This window comes from Colobus angolensis, unplaced genomic scaffold (genome assembly GCF_000951035.1).
Source record: "Colobus angolensis palliatus isolate OR3802 unplaced genomic scaffold, Cang.pa_1.0 Scaffold104, whole genome shotgun sequence".
NCBI classification, from domain to species: Eukaryota; Metazoa; Chordata; class Mammalia; order Primates; family Cercopithecidae; genus Colobus; species Colobus angolensis.
In genome coordinates this window covers 5,349,864-5,358,237 of record NW_012111364.1, presented here as the reverse complement: position 1 = coordinate 5,358,237, position 8,374 = coordinate 5,349,864, and the positions used below count along the sequence as shown (strand labels likewise).

At 39.1% G+C, this 8,374-nt stretch overlaps 1 pseudogene across 1 annotated transcript; it reads left to right on the top strand.

Annotated features, from left to right (window-relative positions):
- Positions 1 to 3,453: 3,453 nt before the first annotated feature.
- Positions 3,454 to 4,727, top strand: LOC105512501 (annotated as a pseudogene). The gene has a single exon (XR_001001863.1). The product of XR_001001863.1 is annotated as a histone-binding protein RBBP4 pseudogene (transcript).
- Positions 4,728 to 8,374: the final 3,647 nt, after the last annotated feature.

Genomic DNA, 8,374 nt, shown 5'->3' with positions numbered 1-8,374 from the left:
CTTTTGACATCATTAAAGACCACTAGATTTCTCCTTCCTATTTTAAAGCCTTCCACACTTGTCAGTTCCATTTACTTTTAATTATATGATTATGAATAAATCACATGAAAAAATAATAGATCTGGGTACATTAATTATGTATTGAAAGACAAGTAGATCCAGCAGATTAAACAGAATAGAATAAGTGTGTGTGTATTTAGTGACTTTTGTTTGCTCTGACAAGCACCACCCAGATTTACTGTAGTGTGCAGAAAAAAGAGAGCGAAAGGAATGTGATAGGTAATTCTAGGACTGTGTTGAACTGAAAAAGAAATTATAGAATTAAAGAGCTCCAAGGTATACTGTATAACAGTTCTTAGTTCTCTAGTCTGATATTTGGGGCCCTTCAGAACGAATGCGTTTTGGCTTTCCAAAAGGCTTGGAGTTAGCCGTGCGCCATCTGCTGGATTATGTTAGTATTTTCATCTGCACTAGGATGGGGTGTTGGAAAGACATTAAGATTCACATTTAATGTCTCTTGCTACTAGCCATGGCAAAGAACCCTCCCGCCTTTTTTTTTTTTCTTCCAACTTATAGCATTTTCCTCTGAATGTGCTTTATCTTCTCTCTGTCTTTGCTGCCAGAAAGATGCACCTAATTAGGTAAATTCCATTTGTTTTTCAGATATGATGTGTCTAAAATATGGCCTCTGCAAACAAATGAGATGTAGAGGACATTGGGCAGGTACACAGATCTGAGCCTCCCCCCATATGCTTTCTTGGATGCTTATGTGTGTAGGCAGGGGCCAAAAAATATAGTCAGATAAGCTGAACTACTAATGTCTTATTTTATTTTTTCTGTTTTTATAAAACATCTTGTAAATAAAGGTGTCTTCACTGGGTTTTATTCTGGCAAGTGAACTTTGTCTGATATAAGAAACAGGGAAATGTTCTGGTAAAGAAAAAAGGAATTGCTAAAACAGTGAGCATTTAAAATATTAGGTTTATGGAAAGATCAACACTTGAAATTATGACTGTTAATTTCTTTATTATTCTTGGATAACTAGACTGCTTTTGAAAACAAATCATTGCCTAAACATTTCATGAAATTCTGTCATGGACTGGGATGAATTCCAAGACGGCTTCATTGTTATATGTAAACAAAGACAAATAAGCAAAGCTGCAGAAAAACGCCCAAAGGACATTTTCTCATTGGATAAACACATGAGGTCTTACTGGTCATGGGTTAACTGCTTCACATATTTTAGATTTTTAAATTGCTGGAGCTCACATGGGAAACAAGGATAGCCACTGTTTTCATGATGAAGATTCTGCTGTCATTTCTTTCTTTATCCTTTTGTCATTTTGTGTGCATTGTGGTACTTGTGGATGGGTGTTACTGGTATTTCTAACACTGTAAGCCTAAAAACCTGCAGTATTTCCCATTTGACTCACCAGTCCCCATTTAACAAGTTAGGAAACGAAATGAATTTGAGACACCGAGTTCCTGTCTTACAAATTGTGGGATCTCGTGGAAAATACCAAGTCAGACAGCAAGTTAGCATTTTATTCTTTTAGGATAATAGGGCAGCAGGGATGCAGCACAGGAGAAGGTGCAAAGGTCCAGAGACTAGGGACATAAGGATCTGACAGCTTGCTGCAGTCTTGTTATGCAAGATCAGTTGTTCAAGAGCAAATCTGTGAAGTCTCACATTTACTTCTTGTCTGTCACTGGGGTTGGCCACTCAGCAGATGCAGATGACAAGAGGAAGGCAACTGTAACAAAACAGAGCCTTGCGTGTCAGGGAAACTTCTGTCATGGCCCATTTTCATTTAACCTCAGCACTGGGTCCCATTAGAGGAGCCCTCTAAACACCTCTCTGAGCCGCTGTGATCTGAAAAGATTGAGTTTCATGTAACTTGGGGAAGAAATAGAAAGTAAGTATTTGAATAACTATGGGTGAAAAGTCTTGAATGAGGCCACTTTCAGAAGACAATTTTATTCCAAGAGAGTTTGACTTATGTAGGAGAGTAATAGAAGAGAATAATAACAACGCTAAATATGTAGGAAGTAAATTCTATCATTACTAAGTAAACAGCTGCCATTGGCAACTTTTCTATATAGTCACAGCACCTTTGAGGGGGCTCTCTTTGCAGCAACAAATGGTAAGAATGGAAATTGGTCCCTTCCTTCACCATTTATGTACAGGTGATACTTATTATTTGTAGATTCTGTATTTGTGAATGTTGCATATTTGTGACTGTTGGGGAACATGGAAATCTACAGTTTAAACAAAGTTCCTAGGTGATTCCTGCATTATAATATTTGCAAACGTAATTGTAGGCTCCAAAAGCAGAAGCTTAGGAATTGACAAGCTGTGGTCACATGGGAAGCTCAGTACAACCTTCTTTGTCTTCCCCTACCTCTCATTCCAATGTAGATACTCGTAATGTCTGGGACTTGGTGGGTTTGTGGACCTCTGAGGCAAAAAGCAGACAAAACACTAATGAGTTTTCTTCTTAGGAGTTGTTGTGGATGTTCTAGATCTTGTCTTTGGGAAGGCCTAGAAAGTCACAGGTCTGAAGCAGACAGAATGAAGTTACTAATAGCCCCAGTCCCCTCTACCCAATTTGGGATCATGGTCTTTATGACTCCAAGGCCCTGCTTCATGAAGACAGGTGGGGAACAACCCCAGCGCATTCAATTCAACCGTCACCCTGTACCTGGGCCTTCCAGATGTACCCTCTATCCTTTACCTCTAGCCTTCTCTTCCACCACTCTCCTCTCACTTACTTTGCTCCAGCTGGACAGGCCTGCTAATTGGTCCATGAACCCAGTGCACTCATTCCTGCCACGGGGCCTTTGCACTTAAACTTCCCTGGGACTTCACATACCTGGTGAAACTCTCACTTGGTTTAGCTCTGTGCTCATATGTTACCACTCCAGAGGCCTTTCCTGAATGCTCTGTCACTCTTCCTGTTACACTGTTTTATCCTTTTTTTTTTCCTATCTCTTGCTAATATTAGATGGTTATTTTAAAATTTCTTTCTGCCCCACCACCCTTCTCTTCAGAATGCAAATTTCATGAGGAAACTGTCTTGTTCAACTCTTTATTCCTTTGAGGGGGCTCTCTTTGCAGCAACAAATGGTAAGAATGGAACCTGCTCCCCGCAATGCTTGGCATATGGTAAATCCTTAATAAAATAACAGACTGGCCAAATAAATATTTGTCCATAAAGTGTTCTTTGTAAATCCCTTGACCCATTATCATTCCTGTTCACCTAGTTAAAGGAATCCGGAATTTGATTAAAGAAATCAGTTTATGTTGCACTAACACATGTTCACGTTTAGAACACATTACATTTAAGATTAATAGAAAGGAATAGAGGCCACGTGTGCAGAGCGAGTGCCTACTGCCTCCCTGTCCCTCCTGCAATGCTCAACCCCAGGATTCCCCCAGCTCGTCTGCCCACCATGGCCTACAAGGAAGCAGCGTTCGATGACGCAGTGGAAGAATGAGTGATCAACGAGGAATACAAAATATGGAAAAAGAACACCCCTTTTCTTTATGATTTGGTGATGACCCATGCTCTGGAGTGGCCCAGCCTAAGTACCCAGTGGCTTCCAAATGTAACCAGACCAGAAGGGAAAGATTTCAGCATTCATTGACTTGTCCTGGGAACACACACATCGGATGAACAAAACCATCTTGTTATAGCCAGTGTGCAACTCCCTGATGATGATGCTCAGTTTGATGCGTCACACTACGACAGTGAGAAAGGAGAATTTGGAGGTTTTGGTTCAGTTAGTGGAAAAATTGAAATAGAAATCAAGATCAACCATGAAGGAGAAGTAAACAGGGCCCGTTATATGCCCCAGAACCCTTGTATTATCGCAGCAAAGACTCCTTCCAGTGATGTTCTTGTCTTCAACTATACAAAACATCCTTTTAAACCAGATCCTTCTGGAGAGTGCAACCCAGACTTGTGTCTCCATGGACATCAAAAGGAAGGCTACGGGCTTTCTTGGAATCCAAATCTCAGTGGGCACTTACTTAGTGCTTCAGATGACCACACCATCTGCCTGTGGGACATCAGTGCCGTTCCAAAGGAGGGAAAAGTGGTGGATGTGAAGACTGTCTTTACAGGGCATACAGCAGTAGGAGAAGATGTTTCCTGGCATCTGCTCCGTGAGTCTCTGTTTGGGTCAGTTGCTGATGATCAGAAACTTTTGATTTGGGTTGCTCATTCAAACAATACTTCCAAACCCAGTCACTCAGTTGACGCTCACACTGCTGAAGTGAACTGCCTTTCTTTCAATACTTATAGTGAGTTCATTCTTGCCACAGGATCAGCTGATAAGACTGTTGCCTTGTGGGATCTGAGAAATCTGATACTTAAATTGCATTCCTTTGAGTCACGTAAGGATGAAATATTTCAGGTTCAGTGGTCACTTCACAATGAGATTATTTTGGCTTCCAGTGGTACTGATCGCAGACTGAATGGGATTTAAGTAAAATTGGAGAGGAACAGTCCCCAGAAGATGCAGAAGATGGGCCACCAGAGTTGTTGTTTATTCATGGTGGTCACATTGCCAAGATATCTGATTTCTCCTGGAATCCCAATGAACCTTGGGTGATTTGTTCTGTATCAGAAGACAATATCATGCAAGTGTGGCAAATGGCATAGAACATTTATAATGATGAAGACCCTGAAGGAAGTGTGGATCCAGAAGGACAAGGGTCCTAGATATGTCTTTACTTATTGTGATTTTAGACTCCCCTTTTTTCTTCTCAACCCTGAGAGTGATTTAACACTGGTTTTGAGACAGACTTTCTTCAGCTATCCCTCTATATAATAGGTACCACCAATAATGCTATTAGCCCAAACAGTGGATGTTTGCTAAATATTAATGGCGGGGGGGGGGGCTTGATTCAGCAAAGCCACAGACTTACGTTGAAATTTTCTTCAGGAATTTTCTAGTAACCCAGGTCTAAAGTAGCTACAGAAGGGGGAATATTATGTGTGATTATTTTTCTTCTTATGCTGTCTATCCCCAAGTTTTTCAGACTCTTTTAAGTAAAGGCTAGAGTGAGTAAGGAATAGAGCCAAATGAGGTAGGTGTCTGAGCCATGAAGTATAAATACTGAAAGATGTCACTTTTATTCAGGAAATAGGGGAGATTCAAGTCATATAGATTCCTACTCAAAAATCTTGATACCTGACTTTCCAGGATGCACATTATCATACATAGACCAGTTTCCTCTTGGTTTCCTCAGTTAAGTCAAAACTACATGTTCCTCTTTCCTCATATATTCATGTATTTTTGCTCATTAGTGTATTTCTTGAGCTGTTTTCATGTTGTTTCTTTCCTGTGTGTGAAATGGTGTGTTTTTTTTGTTGTTGTTGTTGTTGTTTTTAACTTGGGACCACCAAGTTGTAAAGATGTAAGTTTTTACCTGACAGTTACACCACAGGCAGACTGTCAAGTTGAGAAGAGTGAATCAATAACTTGTATTTGTTTTAAAAATTAAATTAATCCTTGATAAGAATTGCCTTTTTTTAGGAGTTAGCCCTTGATCACTAGTTTGATGCCATCTCCATTTTGGGTGACCTGTTTCACCAGCAGGCCTGTTACTCTCCATGACTAACTGTGTAAGTGCTTGAAATGGAATAAATTGCTTTTCTACATAAAAAAAAGGATTAATAGAAAGATGCTAACACAGAATAAAGACAGTTCAGGGCACATCTGTGAATGCCTCCGGGGAAAACATCCTGTTACAGAGGGTCTTATAGAATGTAGAGTAACTCCATATAGAGATGTGGGGTTTCTGTAAATAGTCACAGGGCATCAGGAAGCAGGAACAACATGAACAAAAGCAATATGTTTTAGGAAACTGGGAGTAACTTCAGGTGATGAGAGAAGAGGACACATGGGGAGAAGTGGCAAGAGATGAAGGTCCACAGATAGAGGAAAGTTAAGAATAGTTTTGCCTAGTGTGCAAAGTACTCTACTCAATTTAATTTTGAAGAAATGAAAAAAATCAAAGGCTTTTAAATGCAGAAAAGCAAAATCATGCCTGTGTTTTGGAATGATAGTGCCAGCAGTGGGTGGTAATGGATCAGAACAATTATATTGGAATTAGCAAGGAGAGTTAGGAAGCATCAGGGAAATATACACAGAGTACAGAGGTGGTGGCAGTGAAGGAGGAGAAGGGGAAATCATGCTGAAGCAGAATCAGTAGGATTTGGAGATAGTTCAGTTGTGAAAAAGAATGGTCGTAAGCAACCCATTCAATAGTTGTACTTTCTTTTGGGTATGAGAAGAGTGGAGGACCCTACCAAACAAGGAAATGCTTCAGAATCACCAAAGAAAGAGGAAACCACAGTTTTCAGTCTTGAAGGGTACATAGTGGAAATAAAGAAAACCAACTGTTAACATATCAGGGCCAAAGATATAGAACATACGATTATTCAGGTACCTGATAGTTTCTCTGGAACAGATCCATGATAAAATGTGTATTGAGCAGAGATTTACAGGAAAATGTCAGATGATAACTTGAATGCAATGAGAAAGATTTGAAACCAATAACAGCTAACAGGAAAAGCTGATTTAAAATATGCATTTAAAATTAGCTGGGCATGGTGACACACGCCACTGCACTCCAGCCTAGCAACAGAGCTAGACTCTGTCTCAAAAAAAAAAAAAATGCATTTACGTTATAACAAAAGTACCTTTGAGAAAGAAATATGCATTTATATCAATTAACAATATACACCCATTCCACTTTCATTAAGTTAATTATTGTTAGGAGTACCTCCGCTGATCTAGCCAGAGTTTTGTAGCTTCTTCCTTACTCACTCAGATGTAGCAATAGAACTGAGCATTCAATTCTAGGAACTTAAAAAATAAAAATGAAATAAAGACTTATTTGGTAAATAGTTGCAGAAACTGCCTACCTTCACTCCCTGGCCCATGGCCAGGCACTCTGCATTCAAGGCAGTTTCCACTGGAATGAACGAGGCTGGCGAAGGATGCAGGCTTAAAAGTACCTCCTTGACTGAGACTCAGCAGCAGTAGGTGCCAAGGATCCTGTTCATGAGGGAAAGGGAGGGGCATAGAGGAGTAGAGCTGGGTTTCTGGACACATGTATATAGCATGTTAATTGCAATAAATTCAGCCTTCAATCTTCTAAAAAGCTCACCTTCTCAGCTTCTGATATCAGACATGTGGGTTTATCTCTGAATAGTTTATTCATTCTTAAGAGCTACTCGGGGAAAAGAAGATTCAATTGATTTATCTTGTTGAGGAGGACAAAAACTTAGGTACCTTGTGCTCAACATTTTTTTATGACTAGTTTGTGCTCGTTGTTCCAAACTATCTGAGGTTCACTATGTATTTTAAACAAAAACAAACTCAATATCCAAAATAAAATATGTTTAATATGACCTTCCCTTGCCTTTTGTATCTTTTGTGGTGAAGTAATTGCATCAATTCTTTTAAAAAATTCTTCTCCATAATTAGGCTGATTCCAGCTTTCCTTTTCTCATTTCTCAGATCACCACCAATAAAATCTTGAGCACCTCCCTGTACAATTAATTATTAACTTACTTGCATCTTTGAGAGGCCAAATACAATATATGGAGTGGTGAACTGGAGCTTTCAACTTCAGTTTTTACATCAAAGTTTTCTCAGAAAACTTGTTTGTTCATATCACCTGACCTTTACAAAGTACATGCATACTCAATTAACTCTTAGGTTCAGTGATTTCCAAGCCAGTCTCATTCATCTTTGGCTTCATAAAAAATATGCTCAAGTTGCCAGATAGCAATCAAATAAATCTTCAGGAATTGCTCTTCTGTATTTGATTGTTTCCATCATTAGGTTTTAAGCTTCTTCTCTGAAACATTAGTTTATAAATGTTGAAAAACCTACCTGCGTGCATATGAGCCTATCTGTAGTTCCCCATTTTCATAATGATCTAGTGCATACGTTAGAGTCAGTACAATTACAATTGCTAACAGAATTCCAAGTGTATGAACATAAATTTGGCTTCAAATTATATAGGAAGTTTGTTTTGAAGGGCTTGGGAAGCATTAGATTGACTGGAGAACTAAAACTTTGAAAAATAAAGGATTGAGTTAGGTCAATAGGATGATAGCTTGTGTTGTCTAATTGGAGTCTGATCATATTGGTAAATCAAAATCATTTTATAAATGATTCATATGCTAGAAGTCTTGAATTATACATAATTTAGAACAATGAATACCACGTGCAAGAGGCAAAGTGTGATAAGGCCCGTTTGCTACCTTGTGAATCTTACTATACAGGGGGGCAATAGACTTAGACATAGCAGACTCTAGTAAGGGTTGGGGGATTATTATTATTCCCAAAG